Source organism: Anoplophora glabripennis, unplaced genomic scaffold, assembly GCF_000390285.2.
Source record: "Anoplophora glabripennis isolate ALB-LARVAE unplaced genomic scaffold, Agla_2.0 scaffold80, whole genome shotgun sequence".
In the NCBI taxonomy this organism is placed as follows: Eukaryota; Metazoa; Arthropoda; class Insecta; order Coleoptera; family Cerambycidae; genus Anoplophora; species Anoplophora glabripennis.
The window spans coordinates 179,704-201,769 of NW_019416401.1; the positions used below are offsets into that span (position 1 = coordinate 179,704).

Below are 22,066 nucleotides of genomic sequence, written 5' to 3' on the forward strand. Positions count from 1 at the left end.
CCAAGCAGTTGGCTCTATACAGCAGCAGCGGCAACATTAACCTCGCCTAGTGGCTAATCGCACACACCAGAAGACTTTCCGTNCGTCGGGACTATAAGTGTTTTTTCCATTGTTAGTTTTTTGCACTATTTTGAACTGATTTTGTTTGTAAATATAAGGCACCATTAGGTACTGCTACTTTTTTTGTAATTTGATACTATAAATTTGATATTATAAACATAAAGTATATACACGAGAGCTGATAAGAGGGATATGTTTTTTAAATCCATATCGATACTTTGCCGACATCGATTTGATTCATTTGACGTATCGTTCGATGTTTTATTAATGTTGGGCGCCAGTCGTTACTGCCAACTGCAGTTTTTTTTCAAGTTGGGGCAGTTTTCCCTCGTAATCCCGCGCGCGTTGCAAGGGGCATCGCGTCGCGAGAGCCGGACCTGACCCCACTCGTACCTATTTGCCGTACGCACACTAGATGTGGCCTTGCTATTAAGGCCAAGCCATGCGCACCAAGCAGTTGGCTCTACACAGCAGCAGCGGCAACATTAACCTCGCCTAGTGGCTAATCGCACACACCAGAAGATTTTCCGTACCAACCACACACACACACTTCCCATATAAAACCACCCGAACAATGAAGGAGTTACTTACGTAGATTCGTTACGCAATCCCGAGGGAGGACACACTACATCGACGACAACCAGCACATCGCGGGACAGAGGCGCAGTGCACGCGAATTCGGACACGTTCACTATCTACACTAAACCCAAAATGCAACACGCGCTCTCACGCATAGCACGCAGGCAGCCCGCTATCGGCAGGATTCGCGGCTTCGATTGTCTGATTGCCGTTAGGCGGGATCGAAAGCGGCGGCGGTGGCGGCGGCGGCGGCTAGCGCTGCATAGCGTCCGAGAGAGAGAAGAGGGCCGTGTGGCGTGCTGCTGCCGTGGTGGCGCAACACGAAATTCGGAAATAGGTCACGCGGAGAACGCGAGAGCGGTGCGATGCAAAGTGGTAACCCAAATACGCAACCCCACCAAGTGCGGCTCGCCGTCGACACCGTCTCGCGACTCGAATCCGCCTCGGTGCGGAGAAGGAAAAGAATTGCATAGCGATTAAGGCGGGCGGCATACTTTTCCGTTTCTTGGTCAGCTGATCCGTTGGCAGTGGGTACGCGTCGCGACCGACGGTCCTCCGTTGCGATTCATCGGAATCCGACCACACAAACGCCGTTTCGTCACTTCCTTGTCGATTCGATGAAAGCTTTCAATAGCGATAAGGAAATTGGTCGCTCTAACGCAAGAATATGCACGTATTTTTCTAGGGGCGAACAGAGGAAACTTTCCTGGTCGAAATTTTACAGCCTCAAGAAATTGTCTTCGAATATTCCTAGTAACTTTACTTTCCGCGAAAGTTTCCGGTATGTTATTCGTGCAAAACCAGTACTCGAAGCGATAATTTGGGTCTAGTTTACAAAACTATACCTACAGAATGTAGATATCAACATAAAAAATGTGACAGTCATTTTCGGAAGCAGAAAATAATATATTGGAACATAATCTCGCTCAGGATGCTGCTTAATGCATAATTCCAAAGTAAATCTGTCTACATATCTATTTTCCTGATATTTGGAAATTGTCCACCATTAGATCTCTTGCGGAGAAGAATGATCCAGAATTTTTTTCTGGTTTAAGACCAATTACGATAATCCCAACTTTATCGAATGTATTTAAAAAACTTATCCAATATCAGTTATATGATTACATAATTGAAAACAAAGTTATTCCTTCTTCTGTCTGATTTCCGCAAGTACCTACCTATGCAGATATTGTCTTTGAATTTTGTATTCCAATGAGAACACCAGACGAGCAGCCTGAGAATACCGACGAAGATACTCAAATAGACATCAACCTGCCCACATAGTCTTTAGTGCATCATTTCGTTCATGCCCCTTTTTCTTCCCCTCAACTTTTGTGTAGATACTAAAATCAAAATTGGATTTTATGTTTTGTTGAGAAACTTTTTTTGCTTCTTATATTTTTTCGTAACTGCGACCGTTATCGAGAAAAAAAATATTTTTTTTTTATGTAAATCGTTAGATGAAATTTAAATTCTTAAAATGGTCCAGTAGGCTCTGGCTTTATCTAGATAATCTCTTGTTTCTATTAATGACCCATTTCAAAATTCGTAAAATTTGGCATTGTTCTGAGATTACAATGAGTATTTAATAAAACACTTTTACACCTTACAGTTTGTAACATAAACCTTTAATTTTTAAACATATGCAGACCCAAGTACTATTTCATATGCGAACTGTCAAAATTAATAGAAACAAGAAATTATCTAAATAAAGCCAGAGCCTACTGGACCTTTTTAAGAATTTAAATTTCATCTAACAAATTACATAAAATCGTTTTTTATTTTTCTTCTCGATAACGGTCGTAGATACGAAAAAATCATAAGGGGCAAAAAAGTTTCTCAACAAAACATAAAATTCAATTTTGATTTTAGAATCTACCAGCGGGGCACCGCACAAAAGTTCAGGGGAAGAAAAGGGGGCATGAACCCCGAAAAAATATCACTCTGTACAATATCACGACCATTTGGCGTGCCCAATGATGTAAGCCCTACCTATATTCCAAATTTCAGCTAAATATCTCAAAAACTGTGGGAGCTATAGAGAAAAAACTAAAAAAATCTTAAAATTTCAGCACCCTGTAGATCGGTAACGAAGGGTTTGCGGACCTATGTTTATACGAACTTTTAGTCATAAAATAAGCCAAAGAATTACCCCCTTCCTTATGTACATGATATTTAGGAACACCCTGTATACAAGATTCGTATGCAATCAAGACGATTTTAGCAATGTTTCAGTGTCAACGGTTTATTATTATTTATTATTTATTGCCTGTACATGTTTTAAATTATCGTTTAAATGCATTTAATACTGAACTTTCCTGGAAAACAACCTTTTCGATTTCATTGAAGTCGTAGGGCTCAATATTGTTCAAAATAGAGACAAGTAACTGCTTGGTTATATGTATATGTATTGTATCATGCAACAATGGATAGGTCAACAAGCTCCAATCGCATAGCTACTGCGTTCCCCAGATTTAAATCCTTTGGACTTTTATTTATGGGGACATATGAAGCAGCCTGTTTACCATGTTGAAATCACTACCCGTCAGCAGTCACTTGAAATAATTCAGAATGCAGCTAACTGGAATAGAAATAATCCAAATCTCAAGTGAGAAATCTTTAATTCGCCGATGTGAGATTTGCATTCGAGCCGAGAGTAGACATTTTGTAGTCATTTTATAGTCTTAAAATTTGTTAAACTAATATTGAAACATTAAATATAAATAATAATTATGGTTATAGCAACTATAATTTTTATTTATCAAGCTACTTTGAAATATGAAATGTTATTTTTTAAAATGCTTGTAACTTATAAACAAAAACGAATCGGATCTATGTTCGTATAAGAAAAAATGTTTGAAATTAATACAGCTACTCTCAAAGTTTGTCATAGAGCTTGTAAAACACCCTACATGTATAATGCATTACGAACTTTAGAACATTCATTTTGCTAGATTTTTTCAAAGCATTCGATACTCTCGAACATTTACTTTTATATGCTCAACTGCGTTACTATGGGTTTAATAAAAATTTAATACATTTTTTTAACACTTACTTGTCTAACCGTCGCCAGATAGTTCTATTTAATACTGAATTTTCAGATATTGCTCATATAACTTCTGGTATTCCCTAGGGATCCGTTTTAGGACCGGTGCTATTTTCGATATATTGTATATACTGCAGATAGTTTTCATTCTATCGGATATAGTGAAGTGCAGTGTTATGCTGATGAAACTCAATTATCTTTCTCTTTTAAACCAGAAAATAATACCTCTGCTTGTGATTACATAAATACTGATATAAATAATATATCAAATACTTACTCAAAATGATAACTTAAAATCTAGATTAACGCACGATTTATTGATACATATAAATAAACACATTTTAGAGGTATGTATATGAAGTAAAAAATATACCTTTTGAACCTTTTGGTACAAAGATTTCTTTAATTGACTTTATTTCACAGGTGGAAAAATATCAATAAACAGGGAAAAAGCTTGAACTATAGCACAAATAAGTCGATTGAGCCAAATATGTCTTATGCCAATGTTGCTGGTTTCATAGATACAGGGCGTTCAATGTTTGAATTTTATTTTGAAATTTCTCAATAATTTTGAAAACTATCAGAGTATGAAAAAAAAAAAATTGGCACTACTATGTTTTTTGACATGACAAATAAGAATTTTAACTAATTTTGGCGGTGCTTGTATAGAGCGTCAATTATGCCCTATTCCTTTGATAAACTGGGAAATTTTTTTTGGCTTTTAGAATTATGGACATTGTATATTAAAAATATGATAGAACGTCCTTGTTCAAAAAAAAGTTACTCTTGTTCGTTTTCGATATCTCCTTTGGTTATCGAGATATTTGTATATATTTTCAGCTTCGAGATTTCCCAACCTTTCGCAGACACCCAGTATATTTAGGGGGTTGAGGCTTACTGATAAACTAAAAGTCATTTATAAACTAAACGTTACTGAATGAGCAGCCGAATGTGATTCGTACTGTAGCTAAAATTAGACGACAACACGGCTGAAACGACTAGTAAAGCTAACAAATAACAAATCGATAAGCATCTGAGGCATTATATCGCTCTTATCGCTACATTGTTTTCACATGTCGTATGCCATTGCAAGCGCCACATTCGTATCGTGAAAAGCATCTCACTTGAGATGTGACACTCTTGCCATCGTAATTTGTTATTTTTCGCGATCGTTCTGTCCCGCATGTATAAGATTAAATAGTACTAGTTGCAAAGGCTCAATAAGATTAGAAATTCATCGAAATTATCTTCTTATCCTTCAGTAAAAGCGACCTAAAGAGAGATTTGTATTGGCAGTCGTTATGCAGTCTTATTGGCAAAGTTTTGTCTTTTTTGTGACCGGTAACAATACATAAAACACTTTTAATGTTTGTTTTAGGATCAAGTCAAAGCCAAAGACGGATATTTCTTTTTTTTTCAAGGTCATTCCTAGAATTCGTATTATATTCCATTTAGTGAGATTACAAAATACGGTTTTATGCGGATCAGTTGAGTCCACAGTTCAAAAAAATATTTGATTGGAGTGTAAATACTGGAATAAAAAAAATTGCCAAACATACTCCACCAATTCCTACAGATAAGATAAGAAGTTCAAGTTTACAATAACATTTTCGACGAACACGAAAAAAATAATGTACATCCATCGAAACCTTGCAACTCTGTCGCTCAGTACCGGTACACGTGTACTGTACATCCCGTTTTAAAAAAAAAGTCAGTGTGCACACTTGATGATCCCAGCGATTTTTACTATGCACTGAAAAAGTGCTACCGCTACAGTTTAACCATCTACTCAACACAAGTGTCTGCGCAAACCAATCAGAAATTGGAAAAATCTGCACAGTGCAAATCATTGCGATTTATCTTTACTTGTACAGGATGTCACCTAACGAATGTTACATACTTCGATTTAACCAAACTTGCTTAAACGAACGAAAAATGTCGCAAAAAAAGTTACGGAGTGTTAAAGTTACTTTTTTATTTCTTGTTTTCTTCTTAACTCAGAACCCAGTTAACCAATTTGAGCAAAATTTGCTGTTGCTTAGTTTCTCTTCATGATGTATGCAGTGATTAAGTTCCTATTCCTTCTTCATTTTAAGTATTACGTCAAGAATGCCAACCTGACGCCACTCGGACCGGTCTAACAGTTGCAAGGACAAAAAACAGACGCGGGACGGAAAAAGTCCACGGCAGATTGGCGCCAAGGACCAGATACTTATACCTGCGAGGGACTCCACACCACGCGGACTCTCCAGCGAACGCGCGCCCCGACAACACTTCTTTTTCGCTAACTTTGTTTCCAATAAAAATACTTTTATTTTTACCGTTAAGAGAGTTCTATTTTTGCTACACACCGAAAGCAACCCTCAGATTCCTTTCAAATGACCCCAAAAGTGAAAGTCTAACGGATTAAAATCCCGACAACGAGAAGGCCAAGGAAAGTCATTACCTCGACCAATTCAACGGTTTGGAAATGCTTGATTGAAATGATCTCTCAGCAAATGGCTGTAATGAGCCTGGGCACCATCGTGCATGAACCACATTTGTCGTCTAGTATAAATGGGTACTTCTTCGAGAGTTCCAGGAAGTTCTTGCCGAAGGAATTTCAAATAATTTTGGCCGTTCGATCTTGCAGGTAGAGCGATAGGCTACAAAATAAAATTTCCTATAATCCCGCACCAGACGTTAGCTCAAAATTCATGTTGGAAGCTCTTTTATTGCGTGTGGATTTTCTTCGCTCCACACGTGTTTTCCCAATTAAAAATACCTCTACAGGTACCTAAAGACAATGCTCCCGAGAAAAGTGTGATCCCTGTTATCTAACTTGAGAAATTGTTCGCAAAATGTTAATCTCAGTGGGCGGTCTGGTTAAAAGAAATTTTGTACAGGTTGAAAATGGAAACATTGTAACTGCTGACAAACGAATACTAATTCGGGATTTTCTTCTACTCTTTCTAGATTTGTTCTTCGACTTGTACCCTTCTTTGAACGTACCTAGACTAGAATCTACAATTATAGTCTACGTTTCGAAAAATCAATCTTTTTTCGATTAAAATTTGCAATGACCTTTCTTTTTTAATAAGGTTTGTTAGGTTAATTTTTGTCTGCTAGCTAGAGATGTCATTCTTACATATGGATGCATCTAATAAAAAAAAATGATAAAACTGAGTCACATGTTTTTACATGCATGTGCGTTAGCTGTAAACGAATGGTATGACGTCACAACATGGCTCCGTGCGTTTTCCCGCGCTTCATTTTCGTTAATTATTTCCATGTACTATGACTTTAAAAAGATAAGTCTATTATACCTCGATTACCGGTTCCGGCGAAAAGTTCACAAATAAACAAATATCTTTTTGATATTTAAATCATTAAACATGAGATTTTATTTTCAATCGTATTAATATTCATGGGATAATTTGACTATGAAGTCGTTTCTTTTGCATATCAACGTGTTTTGGCAGTGAGAAAACAAAGTACTAAACTAAACACTCATTATAATTTGAAATTGATAATCGCGTCACAGTTATTTCGGTACCCCGTCCATATAATATAACGAGTAAATTAATGAATGATAGGCCTACGGACGACAGCGGTGCACAGTTCCACTCGTGGAGAGACGCGTTCGGCAGGCTGCTTCTATACCGAGTTCCAGGACGATATCCCTTTCGGCGCTGCGGAAAACAAGTGTGGAGATAAACTCGGATTTAATTATTCCAAACGCTAATGCTGCTCTCTTGGCCAACCGTAAAATGACATTCAAGGTCCTTCCGAATGCAAACCACTCTATATCTTACCACGGCAGCGGCGTGCGCAAAAACAGAGTGAAGATAAGTCTAGTTTTTGGGATAAATTAATCTTCGTCTGGAGAGGAAGGATAATCCTCATCAGAAGCACTAGAGTCGAAGTTAAGGACATACACGAATGTCAAAAGTTCAGTTAATCGGCCAAAAATCAACATATTGTTATTTATTTTAGTTAATCAGCTCAATACCAGATCAAATTCAGGCTGTTTTGAAGCTGTTTGGATGTTTTGGTACGGCTAGGAAGTCAACAATGCGACTCTAGTTTGGATGCCGAGTAGTTATGGATATCAAAACAATGAGAAGGCTGATGAGTTAGTCAGAGCAGGCTCATCTACAGTCCTACAAGGACCCGAACTCTCATGCAGAAATATGTGAAAGATAAGGTCCAAAAATGATGGTAAAAATACCCCAAGAAAAGTTAAGAAGCCATTGAAAGTGTTGAAGATAAACCTATGGAATCGAAGTCGCAGATCAATAAAGATAACAGCAGGATTGTCAGCAGGGCATTGTAGATTCAGGAAAAATTTGAGTAACATTGGTAGAAAACAGATGGTAGCTTGAAAGAGTTGCTGACAAAGCTGTAGAGTCTAATAAGAAGGCTAATGTTTAATGAAAAACCTTAAGATCCTGGAGGTCCCATGATAAAAGTAATGCAAAAAATAGTAATCAAAGTATAAAAACAAAAGATAGAAAAGCTTCAATACAAAATAATAGCAAACAAATAAGATAGATAACTATAAATAGATAGGTAGATCAAGATAAATGGATAAATAGATAAAATAGATAACGTATATAACAAGGTTTGGATAACAAACAATTTTTTTGTTATTCATATTTGAAATTCAGAGAGTGAAAAAGTACATCAAGTCGATCCTCATATTTTTGGTAATTCGGAAATATTATAAATGGGACTCCAAACAATCGATATGTAACACATTATTTATAGATTTTCTGAAAGTCTTTAAAATTACACAAAATGCAACTATGCAGATATACGAATATTTTCACTACATTTTGATAATTTAGCACCACATGTAACACTAAGTGCGTAACTCTGTTTCAGAAAGACTCACCAATTTTATATTCAAACTCTAGGGTAGCTCTGCTTCGACTGTCGCACATTTGCTTACATTCAAAGACGTATTGTTATTCCAAGGCCAATTATTTTATTTGTCAAGATCATATTGTAATCTATCCATGTCAATCAATAGAAGATTTAAATTCCAAAAAACAACTGTAGGACAACCTCGTAGAGTAAGTAACTGACATCAAGGCATTCAGTTGGATCATTAATAAAAATAAGAAACCAGAGTGGCCCCAAAACTGACCCTTGGGAAACCCCTGAAGAATTATGAAATTTGAGGTTGGAAGCCTCAGTATTGTATAAACTGGTACTTGTTACTAAAGTAAGACTTAAATAAACGCATATCAAAGATGAGGAAATACCACATGATTCTGATTGCACTGTAAAAGTTTGTGATCAATCCGACCAAATGCCTTAGAAAAATCGGTATATCAACCTGATTTCTTATAACCAAAGCTTCTGACCACTCATAAATCCACGTTGGTATTGATTTTTCAACATTTTTATTTTCATTCGGTCTAAAATTATTTCAAGAATTTAAGAGAAGTTATTTATAATGGCAATGGGCGGTTAGTTGTGACGTTCTTAATAGAATTAAATGGATTTTTAATGCTTTTGCAAAAATTGCTCTCTGTCGACTTCTGTCCCCACTTATACCCGCCTATGCGAGTCGAATGTAAGGAAACGCTCATTGTTTGATACGCACAACGCTGTCCGTGAAAACATTCGAATTCGGCGCAGATACCGGGTCGTCAGAGCATTGAAGCTATGCACCTCATCGTAACTGATGCGTGTAAGAGTTACCGAACATGTCAAACTGCTGGTTTAAATCTTTCAACGAAAATTTCCAAACTTTGTTGTAATTGGAATACAGCTGGAACAAGCTGTGGCCGGCTGACAATGCATCGGAAAAACGGAGCCTAGTACAGTTTATGGATGATTAAGGAAGAGAGAATGGAACAGGAGTGATAGGAATGAGGCCTAAGCTGGAACAAGGTTTCACTTCAGTATTCCCAGCAGAACGTATTTGATTTGCGGAAAATGTAAGCTTATCTACGCATTAGGGATAGCCAGAAACACATAGTCAAAGAGTTGAACAAGGTGTGTAAAAGTTGGTAGTTATATATAGGTCAAATGCAAAATCACAAGCACCTATCGATTTGGAAATGTTCGTAATAGTCCGAATAAGGTTATTAGGGAAAGAAAAGTTGGAAAAGAAGCCCGCAAAATTGGAAAATTCTGAAAAAACTGAAGGTGCTTTTTTCTGTAGGATTTTTGTATGAACTCAAGTACCATAACTAACGATTCGAACAATGGATATGCGTAATTCTTTTCTTGTTTTGTTCCTTATGGTCCTGGAAAAGTTTACAGGAAAAAAATTTCGGGACATTTAAACGAAAGTTAAAAAATTCGTAAAAAATGCAAAAATCATAATTTTTGTATACATTCTCAATCATAACTGACGACTGGAACGACATATTTGGTTGATTCTTTTTTGTTTTGTTCGTTATTCTCCCGGGATAGAAATAACTTAATTCAATGTTTTCAAAAAAAATCTAGAAGATCTCGAGAAAGATCTGGAAAAACCAGGGACATTTAAATAAAGGGGACTTATTTATTTACATTTCTGGATGATGCCTCGTCTATTCACAGTCTAATTGTATCATTGTTGTCAGCTGTATAATTATACTGGAAATGTACTTAATATTTTTATCGCAATTTTCATCACAATTGTGAAAATTATTATTATAGGGTAGTATTATTAAGTTATGCATACAATATTGTTAAATTCTGTACATATTAAACTATTTTTCATTTTTCATATTTGCCATGCTTGAAGACTTGGCAACTTGTAGCGTGTTCCTCGTTCGTTCTGACGTGGTTGGCAGAATATGGCGTCTCTTGTTAGAAAATAGTTGTGATTTTAGTAAGTGAAACGTGATTAGTGTTTATATATGTATTTTGGATAAACTTTTAAGGTGTGAATATGGTTGGACAGTGTAGAATTTGTAAGAAATTGGATTATAAACATCCACATCAGCTATCCTTCCACAGGTAACCGTGCTTGAAGGTGACTTTGGAATGTATATGCAACTCTGGCCATTGTCGTGCTTGTGGGTAACTTTTATTTGAATAACGGTAATATTTTATAAAACTGGCTTGGTATTTTTTGAAAATTTTTGCTGAGAGTAAGAAAACTATAATATGAACCATGTTTGGCCATTAAAATCAAAGGAAAATGCTGCACCACAAATAAGTTACAGACATTATTTATATTTAATATATTTATAGGTATTTCAATGTTATCCCTTATACCCAACATTACAAATTTTAATCATTCATTTTCATTTTCTTCTACGACAAAAACCTTTTCAAAAATATATTTACAATTTTACTAAATGCACGAGCATAAAAACTGAATAAATACAACAGCAAAAATATGGTGGTGGTTCACTTATACATAAAAATACCGAAGATGCAATCAACTGAAAGTTGCATTCATTCAACCATATTGATGTTCTCCTTTTGGAATATATTTTTATGTCTCACTGAAAGTTTGCCTCAGTATTCTAAAAGTGAAATGTGAATGTTTTTAGGATGCTTGGGGATGGTGTAACAAGAAAGAAATGATTACAGTTATTGGGATTACAAGAATTTATAATATATTGACTTAGGACTATAAAATATTTTATTTTGACCCTTCCAAAACGTACGACATTGGAGATGTAATCGCGCGCATCAGTTGGATGAAAATAAAGCCCTCTGCTTTCCCCTTGCCTAGCTTCACCCAACATATGAGATAGACTGTGACATGCATAGTCCCCTTTATTTAAATGTCCTTGGGAAAAACGCATTCTAGCCTAAATTAAAATAAAATTACATTTGTTTTTGCTCTTGTGTTTTTTCGCGATATGTCCAACAAATGTAGTTATTTTATTTCTATTCCAAATTATTTCGCTACGCGCGCAAATGTCGTTTGACAGCTGCCATTGGCATACTTCTGAATGTACTCCTCCTCAAATTGAATATCCATGGTCACAATCGTTAATAAAATACAATGATCACTCAGAAAAAAGTTTGTTTCTCATTTTTACTTTGTTTTCACAAAACGATCACAAATAAATTTATTGAAATTGGAACAGGACGTCTGTCGGGTCAGCTAGTTTCAAATGAATATAAAGCTTATTCAGGTGTTCCCCAGGGTTCTAAGTTGGAACCGCTACTGTTTCGACATGCTATTGACGATACCAGAAATCTAGCTATGCAAAGCATATATAACCTCACATATAAGAATCCCAGCTGTTGAAATTGCGAAAAATACTTTGGGACATGTGCTCCAACTACCATTGAATTATACCAGCAATATCCAGCAAATAGCTAATGATTAATAATTGTCTAAAATAAAAATGAAAACTGATGACTAAATATTAATACAAAAACACATACCTGGCATATAAAATTATAATCTTTCAAAGATAAAAACCAATAGGTACGTAAAAATAACCATGATAGGAAGATTTTAGTATTTCTGCATTTTGCAAAAAGTACGCTATCTACGTTACAATTTTTTTTCTCAAAAGCGACGTCACCAAAATGCAGCGCTCTAGTAAACTTTTACGAAGTAGAATCTTTGTCTAAACAGTTATTCTCTGATGCCAGACTTGAGAATTTTTCTCTAGTTATGGGAGAATTACTCAAAATTTGTGAAATTAGGGAAATATCACATTTCCGACTACGTATAATAATTATTTTTTAGATGCAAATATGGTAAGTCAGTGCATTCATTTGTCAATTCAAATATCAATGTTTTTAAAACACAGTTCACTTTGCAAAATTTCGTAATTTCGCTCCCCTTCTTACGATTTTTCGTAGTAAAGAGCCATTATAAATCGTACCAGGTAATTTGGGGAATTCCCGCTTATATCTAGGTTTTATCAAATCCGCTCATCCGGCGTCACCGCGGCGATAGTCATTTCTTAATGGTGTCCATCGGACGAATTGCACAATGCACATGAGGAAGCGTTGAATGACGAACATTCTCGCACCACAAATATTTATCTAGCGCCGGAGATTTCCTTTTGCGTCCGTCCGAAATCACTTAATCAGTCCCAGGCCGATTTTACGGTGCACATAACAACCATTAACGGTTAACAAATATTTACGTAGGCAAATAGTAAAACGGGCGCTTTATCGGTTAAAAATAAATTTACTTTCGGCGGGCTATTAATCAGAGATTGCGCTCGGGACCGCTTCGCTCGGATCGCCTCCGGCTCGGTTTTGATTGAGTATTTTGATTTTTACGTTAAGACGCCGGCTCTCGCATAAAAATTAAATTATCGCACTTATTTGTGCGGCTTCTTCCCTCCGTTTGCTTGCTGGCTCAGTTTCGGCTCGCGGAGGAACCTAAAATATTGTCGGTTGCCTATATTAATAAAAAACAATAGGCAACATGTCATTTTTTACCGTAATATACAGGGTGTAAGAAATTTGACTGCCATTATTTCAGCACGAGATAGAGTAATCATCGCCCTATGGTACGAAATCCCTAAAAGCTGGCCAAAAATAAAAATGTATTTCAAATTGTACAAAAGTGGGTATACTGGGGTTTTTAGCCCAACTGATTACGAATTTGATATCAAAATTGAAAAATTCAAAATGGCGGATCCAATATGACGGATTAAATTTGAAAAAAGTCGAATAAACTGACAAAAATAGGTGTTTAGGAGTTTTTGACAACAGCGATTACGAATTTCATATTGAAATTGAAAAATTTAAAATGGCGGATCCAATATGGCGGACAAAATTTGACAAAAGTGGAATAAACTAACGGAAGTGGATATTGGGGTTTTTGACCGCACTGATTATGCGAAAATTCAATTTATTGTAAATTACAATTCTTAAAAATTCGTCATATGATCATGTTGTTCTGTTGAATATTGTTGAAAGTCACGGGCTCAGACTTAAAGCTTTCTTGCTTTAATATTATTTGTTACTTAAATTTTAATACGTATAAATGAGTACTTGAGTGTTGTGAGTTTGGAACTTGGCAGATCTGATCAAGTCAAACGGACCTCGGATTCGGATTAAGCGACCCCAAAAACGTATAGATACATTGGTTTACTTTGTTGGCAATTGATTCTCTTCATTTGACCTTGAATTGACCTTAACGCAGACTTGGTCGGATCAAACGGACGCCAGATTCGGATTTACCGTCCCGAAAAACGTATAGATATGGAGGTTTACTTTGTTGGCAAATGATTCTCTACATTTGACCTTGAATTGACCTTAACGCAGACCTGATCGGATTAAACAGACACCGGTTTAGGATTCAGCGACCCCAAAAACATATGGATACCAGGGTCTTGTCTTTCAAATATTCCACTTTTTTTGTGGGCTGTCAATTGACAAAATCGCATCGACTATTCTTTTCTATGTCGTACTTGAGTATTTTTTCTCTTTATTTACTTATTGCCCTTTACTATTCCACTTATATGTATTTTTCCAAACATTATTTTTACTCATTTTATAATAAGTGCAATACTCTTTTCACTCTTTGTTCCACATTAACGAAATAATTGAATTACAATTTATTGCAACTTTTGCTTTATATATATCGTAAAATTGAAAGCGCAGATGTTTTTTTCATAATATTATAGTGAATTGGTCATAGATTACGGGTCAATAAGTAATTTAGCCTTATGGTGCCTTATATATAACTTTTAAGTTCACTTTTTGAATCAATGGTTAAGGTACCTATTTTTCACGAGCAACCACTTGTCAAGGTCGGTTTGGTTGCCAACATCAGTTGTGTAATGCGATGGGTAATAATTTTGCATTGCGAAACATAACTTTACCTCTCTTTCTAATCATTAGGTTACCCCAAAAGTTGAAGATTCGCCCAATAGATAGACATTTTTTTAATTCAAACATATTTCCCAAAATTCCTAGTTCTTTATATTCATTTGATTTTTAAGAATAATAAGTAGAATAAATATTACCTGGCAATTCCATTAAAGGGAAGTGATTCAATTGATTCACTGACACACATTTGTACGTACTGGGTTATTCACATAACACTCTCTTAATTTTGTTGCTCTCGTATTTATAAAAAAAATTGTATGGGCCAAAGTTGTGGAATACTTTCCTGCGATATCAAAATTGTACTTAGAAAAACATTGAATATCGGACTTATATATTTCATTAAGGGAGCACCCTGTATATTTTTACATATTTGAATAGAGTGTTTCCTTAACATTACTCTGATATAAAGTATGATAGGTCTATCTCTAGTAATTACAAAGACATTTCCAAAAAAGTGTGCTAACTTTTTAGATTCTTTTGGCCATCTCTTGTATTATTAGAGAGAGATCTATCAACACCTTATATTATTGTAGTGTTAAGGAAGTGCTCGATTCAAATATACAAAAACATATACTTTGTCTTATATAACATTCAGTTGTTTTTCAAGACAATTAAATTTTCTACAACTTTAGCCCTTACCATTTTTTTAAGTACGAAATTAAAAAAAAATGTTATGTGAACGACCCTGTACATTAATGGTTCTTAACAGAATACTAATTATCATATTGGCAATATAATTACATATTATTAAAATTGGGTACTTAGCTAAGCAATTAATTACTTGTTTGTATTTCCTCCTAATCATTATATTTTAAATCATCAGCACCGCAAAAAAGATCTAAAAAAAATGTATGCGTTCCTATTAACTGCAAAATACAGACATTTTTTTTATTTACTAATACATAAAATATTTAAAAAGTTTTACAAAAAAATAACTTATTTTAATTTGATAACGATAATTTCCAAATATTTAATGTTTTTTCGAAGGGACAAAAAAGTTATCCATTTTTCCTTCATTTTCATTTTAATAATCTTTGAAAATTCTTCGGATAATGTAACCACTTAAGAAGTAGATTCAATACTAAATTTTTTTTTAATTCAATATTTTATTTCGTATAGGCCTTGTAATTGCTAAGTCACAAAAATGCTTCTAACATTCTTCACAAATTACAACGATATTTTTTAGTATGACATGAAGACCTACATATTTATTTAATTTTATTCTTTCCAGTGCTGTGCCAAAATATTTAATTAATAACAGCAGTATGTGTAGACAATATGATAAACCACATCTTTCAGAAAATATTACGGTCTGTTATTCTGCCTACTAAAAATACGACTAGTTTCCGCGTTTCAAAAACTTTGGTAACTTGATTTGAGTAAAAGAACTTTTAACGAAATTTGATTAATTTTTTTTAACAAAAAAAAGTAAAAAAATTGAGAGAAACATTTCCAGAGATATAAATACCAGCTCTATTTTTTTCTCACTGAATACTCTGGTACATTTTTACAGATTTTATGTCTCAAGATTACAGAAATATGAGATCTATCATGTCATAAGCGTAAAAGTTTTAAAGACATTTTATTGCATTTGCTCGTTGGATAGCAACAAACATTCGCATGACCATATCTTCCTACCAACAAGCATATCTACCATACCTTATATTTTTGTAATTTCCATTACATTACAATAAGAAAAATCGAACGAGTTGGTATAGATATAAAATATCTGGAATTAGATAAAGATTTTTTTTGTGAGGAAAAATTAATGAGTACGTATTTTGCGTACGTTTCCAATATCTTCATAGGTGATGAAGTTACAGTCTAAACCCTTCGAAGTCAAGCATAAAATATACAAAGGTGATGACCTCTTTCTAGGGTATAAGACCCGTTTGACCATTGATCGTGTACCACCGTAACTTGTAAGTGTATACCCAAAATGGAATATAGGAACGTTGTAAATTAAATGTAATTACTAACTTTTTGATTATGCCACAGGTGCTGAATATAAATTTGGTCTGGGGCAGATGGTGGCATGCATAGGTTCTAGTAATATCACGTTTCCACCACATGGGTGTATACAGTGTGTCCAATATTCCCCATACCTGAAGCTAACACAGTTTATTTTCTGCAGTCAAAATAAGCAGATTTCACTAAATTTACCTAGCAGGTATCAAAGTTGATCTAAAAAATTGATACTGAATGACAATTGTGAAATAGGGTTAAAGATGTTGTCCACAATTTTTAGAATGAAGGATTCCAACATCACCAATCCCAGGACTGACTGCGCGAAATTTTGTAAATATAAACACAATGACGTCTCAAATTCGATATCATTTTTTAGATTATTTATCGATGCTGTGACTAATGCATTAATATAATAATACGTTATTAGCTGCCACTTTTTTGCAATTTTTTTTGCTTCTGTACGCGAGTAATTGCTAACTACCATTATTAAAAATATACAGCTTTTCATTCAAGGACAATCTAAAATTGTTCCAAAACATAATTAACTTCTTTGTATGACTGTATCCGCACAATGAAAATAGATGTAATTAATGGTTGCAATGAAAAAAAATCTGCTTTTTAGCGGTTATGAATTTATAGACGTATTAACATCGAACCCGAAAAATGACGAAGAATTGATATTCATCGCTTATGAACTTGTTGTTAACACTCGCTTGTTAACACCAATGTGAAAATTTTGCAATTTATAAAATAATACCTGGAAAGATTAAACTGTAAGTTTTTCAAAATTACAAATCATATGCTTGCATTTGGACAATGATATATTTTTGAATTTATCGAAAGTGACTGAAAAAAAAATATTATAGAGTTTGCACGATTTTCTTGCCTGGCAAATAACAATAATTTCTTTCAAACATATTAGATTAAAGGTAGATTCCTTTGGAAATATGTATCTGCTTCTCCGTGAGAGAGAAAAATTGTAGGAAAGTGTTTTCTAATCACGTTAAAAATTAATCCATTAAAAAAAAATTATGTCAGTACTTTATCTCTGTAAACTCATGTTTAATTTTTTCTCAATTCAATTACCATAAAATTTAAAAAGTTTCCTAAAATTTTTATATAAATAAGATCCACTTCTTATTTGTGGAAGGGCGAAATGGGCGTTGACTATTAGACGCCTTCATTATAGCCATCCTTGTCTATCACATGGATTTCTATGGCTTACTTTATCGCTCTCACGTAACTTCTGATAGACCATCGGTACTTTCCTACACTGTAGAACAAAAGGGAGCAATGTTTAACAGATATATTGCACAATTTAAAACTTTCCAAGGCCTAGAAGTGTCAAACATAAAAATTTTCGCTGGATCCTAAGTCTAACGTAAAGTATTTGCTTGGTATTTTTTATACAGGTTTATTAACTAAGAATTGCAAATATTAGATCTTTAAATACCAAATCTGATGATTAGAAAATTAAAATTTAGTTTTTATAGTATCAACTTAAACATTGTCAGTTCTAGTTTTTTTTTTGGAATAATAAATAATAATTTGCGACTAATTTTGACAGCCCATATAGTCCAGACGTTATCTGTTTCAAAAAGTCCATATTTGGGTGAATCGTATATCCACGGAGATTTTTGGCTTTTTGGCTTTCAAATATCACTAGAAATGAAATTTTTTTTATGCGCATAAAAAAAAACGTGGGCTTAACTTTTGACGGCACGATATGGTAAAAAAATTAGAAAAATGTCATATTTTTCTTCCTATTTAATTATATTTAAGATCTTTAAATACTAAATCTGATGATTAGAAAATTAAAATTTAGTTTTTATAGTATCAACATAAACATTGTCAATTATAGTTTTTTTTTTTGGAATAATAAATAATAATTTGCGACTAATTTTGACAGCCTATATAGTCCAGACGTTATTTGTTTCAAAAAGTCCATATTTGGGTTAATCGTATATCCACGGAGATTTTTGTCTTTTTGGCTCCCAAATATCACTAGAAATGAAAATTTTTTTATTCGCATAAAAAAAACGTGGGCTTAACTTTTGACGGCACCATATGTTAAAAAAAATTAGAAAAATGTCATATTTTTCTTCCTATTTAATTATGTATCTTTTCAAGAGTTGATTTTAGGCGAAAATAGAAAAGGAAAAAAATGTTTAAAATTAAATTTTTTACAAAATGTGAATAGTTACAAATCGAATGAAACATGATTATTATTGTAAAAATCGACAAAATCGCCAAAAATGAGGTTAAAAAACATTACATTTTATGGATTTCTTTTGGGGTCTTTAAATTGGGTATAGGACCTTCATACTTGGCAAACTTCATGTTATGTAGAATCATCACACCAAATTTCATCAAAATCGGTTGGATAGATTTTGCATAATTTTGCAATCCAAATTTTGAAAAAAAACTTACAAATTTTTAAAATTTTGTACAGCAAAAACCAAGGCCCTTAGATATTTGAAAATTTAATCCCATATAGAAGGGCTCTTAAGCTAATACGCTAATTGTCATTTTCACATCGATTTAAAAAAAAATCATCAAAATCGGACCTCTAGAAGCTGAGATATTAAAAAGTTTTAAGCGCGACGCGGTTTTGAACTCGCCGATTCAATTTCGAGCAGGCCGAAGCGGCCGCGCTCTCTGCTCCCCCCACTACCACCCGTACGATTTTCTTGAATTTCTCGCTTGCATAAATAACTTTAAACACGTTTTAAAATAGGTTGCCAATGAAGAAAAGTATTACAAACTTAGACCTGGTAAGGACTTGGAATACCAAAGGTATTTTTCGAAAAATTAACCCGGATGTCCTAGTATATTTAGTGTAAATGACGGTTATCTTTGATCGGCTATAACTACGTAATTAATTGACCAATCGTTTTTTTTAAGAACTTTTAAAACCAATTTTAAAAAATTTGATTTATTGAATATTCACAAAGTTATTCTAATTGTTTATAAGTACAAAAATTTTTCAAAAAGCGTTTGAAAGCTTGAGAGCCCTTCTATATGTGATTAAAGTATCTACGGCCCTGGTCTTTGCTGTGCAAAAATTTTGAAAATTTGCAAAATTATTATGCAAAATCTATCGAACCGATTTTGATGAAATTAAGTGTCATGATTCTACATAACATGAAGTTTTCTTGAGCCAAGTATGAAGGTCATATACCCAATTTAAAGACCCCAAAAAAAATCCATATAAAGTAATGTTTTTTAACCCCATTTTTGGCGATTTTTCCGATTTTTAATAATCATGATTCATTCGATTTGTAACTAGTCATATTTTGTAAAAATTTAATTAATTCCGTAATTCCGAAAGTCTGTTTACAATGGGACTTTCGATTAATTTGGTTTCTCTGCCCTTTGTCCAGACATTTGCTCTTAAATTGTCTTAACTTTTTCGGGAATTCACCAACATTTTTGGCACAGAAGCTGCTACAACTAGCGAAATTTCTATATGGCAATGATTTTCCCGATATTAAAAAAATCAGTTCAATTCAGCCTCTAGCTGTGAAGGGACCTGAACTGAATTTGGCTGGTTGGTTTCCGTCACTACGTACAAATCTCGAAGCAATTATCTAGCTAGTTTCTTTGACCTAATGCAGGACCGTGATTACATAAAAATGGGAGTTTTGGGGCAGCAGGACGTTGCCACCTGCACAAAAACCCGTCTAGAGACCTTGGACGGTTCTAAAATAGAACTACATCGGAACTAAAATGCTGTTGCTAGCTAAAAATCACATTTACTGGATGCATGCAGCACCGCCGATCAGAAGTGCATTGATTCCCGACAAAAAACGACCTTTGGGTGACCCCCCGCCCCTGTCGCCGTGCCGCCCGTGTCACTCTTACATCGCCCCAACCTTGCCATGCGGTTAACAACCAACGGCCGCACCAGAAAATTTCAATCAATGCAACTAGAATATTTAAACTTATTGTTTCAGCCTTGAACCTTCCGGCTCCAGCTAGAGCTGGAGCTGCGCGCGATGACATGGCTCGGATAGGGAACCCACGATTTTCGCCATCGCCACGCCGAGATACGCGGTGTTAAAATAATTAATCGGCCGTTCTGGGAATCGTTACTGGCGGAAATGGAAGTCTTGGAGGTCGAGCGGGTACTTGCCTCGGGCCCGCGACTATTCTAAAAGCGATAGTCAATTCCCATACGTAGGTACATTTTAAAAATTCGCCCAACATACCAATAGGAATTACGAAGCTGTACCCAATCACTCTACGCAGGCCCAATCCCGGACAAACTAGAAATCCTTGTCCGAGGATATTCAAAGTACCCTCCCTGCGGAGCTGCAGAAATAGAAAATTCACCTCAGTTTCGAATTCCGGAAAATAAAAACTTCTTTGAAAGATGCAGTCCAGAGGACTATAATCCAAATAAGGACAACATCCTGACAGGCCAATTGTCTAAACTCAAGGAAAACTTCGCTACAAAACCTCTGCGGACCCATCAAGGAATGTGATTGAACGTCGACTTACCTTGTAGTAACCATGAACTTGTTTCTGATGTCTTTTCATCGGTGGAACATTTATCTTTCATTGATGTTGGTACTTTTAGGTTTTAATGGTTTTGTCCTAGCTTTACTGTTACAATACTACTTCTCCATTCAGCGAAATAGAAAAAAAATGTACCAAAATCGAGAATTATTGTTATACATTTAACAATTTTGGAACCATCTAATATGAAACGCCCATGGAACGGCATGTTGAGAGTGAGTCTACCTACTTTTTGACACTGGACTATAATTATGTAATAATTGTAACAAAAAAATTAAACACTGCTCGCTACTTTGGTTACATTTAACATATTAAGGCTCATCCACATATGCTTCGCGTTGCGTTGCGACGAATGCAGAATGTATTTTCTATGCTTCCACTGAAATTTATCACATTATAAATACATTCATCCGGTACCAGTTATACTGGCCAAAAGAACAAAACCCGTCAAAGCCATAAATAAATGATCAATTTTTTGCATTATCATCCAGTTTATTTCCATTTTATCACATGCAGAAGTATGAAAAAAGTCGGCGATTTAAAATTTAAATATACACGTGCAGGTATTTCAGTTTGTTTTTGTATGCTGCATTATGCAACGTCTGTTGTATCGTATCTCAATACTTAATTTTTTGAATAGCATTTACTTTTCCCGGAATGGTTCCATTATGCGGAAGCAAGGTTGAACCAGCTATGATTTTTCTATTTACGTGAATAAAGTCGACCTTTTCAACTGAAGAAAAAGAAATAGGTAAAAATTTGTTGTAGCGTAATCAAATGAACTAAATTATCGTCCATTTTTATGAAAAATTCATAGATAACAAATACGAATAGTTCGCTGTTATCTGAAATATTCTATTTTTAGAGTCGAGTCAGTTTTCGGTGGGTTTTCTAATCGTACATTCGCATTCATTTTTATCGTTTTTTTCCCAAATAACCTTCCTTTTATTTACATACTGCCTTTATCAGTTCCAAAAATATTTGCTTTGAAGAAAATAGGTACATTTAAAAAAATGCAAACAATTTAGGGAGTTACATAAAACACATATTTCAAGGTCAAGCTCGTAGAGGAATTTTTGAAAATGTCTATAAACTAATACACCAAGAATTTCTGACATCATAGATATATAGATAGATAGATAG

The 22,066-nt window shown here is 34.6% G+C and overlaps 1 protein-coding gene across 3 annotated transcripts in view; it reads right to left on the minus strand.

Moving 5' to 3' along the window:
- Nucleotides 1–22,066, minus strand: part of LOC108913802 (zinc finger protein chinmo) — a 190,958-nt gene that overhangs the window by 30,372 nt on the left and 138,520 nt on the right. Inside the window, exon 1 of one of the 3 annotated variants that reach the window (XM_023454435.1) lies at nucleotides 652–793. The exons of the other annotated variants lie outside the window; for them this stretch is intronic. The gene's annotated coding sequence lies outside the window, so the exon portion shown is untranslated. Of the gene's footprint in view, nucleotides 1–651; nucleotides 794–22,066 lie in introns of those variants that run through there. 3 annotated transcript variants of the gene reach the window in all.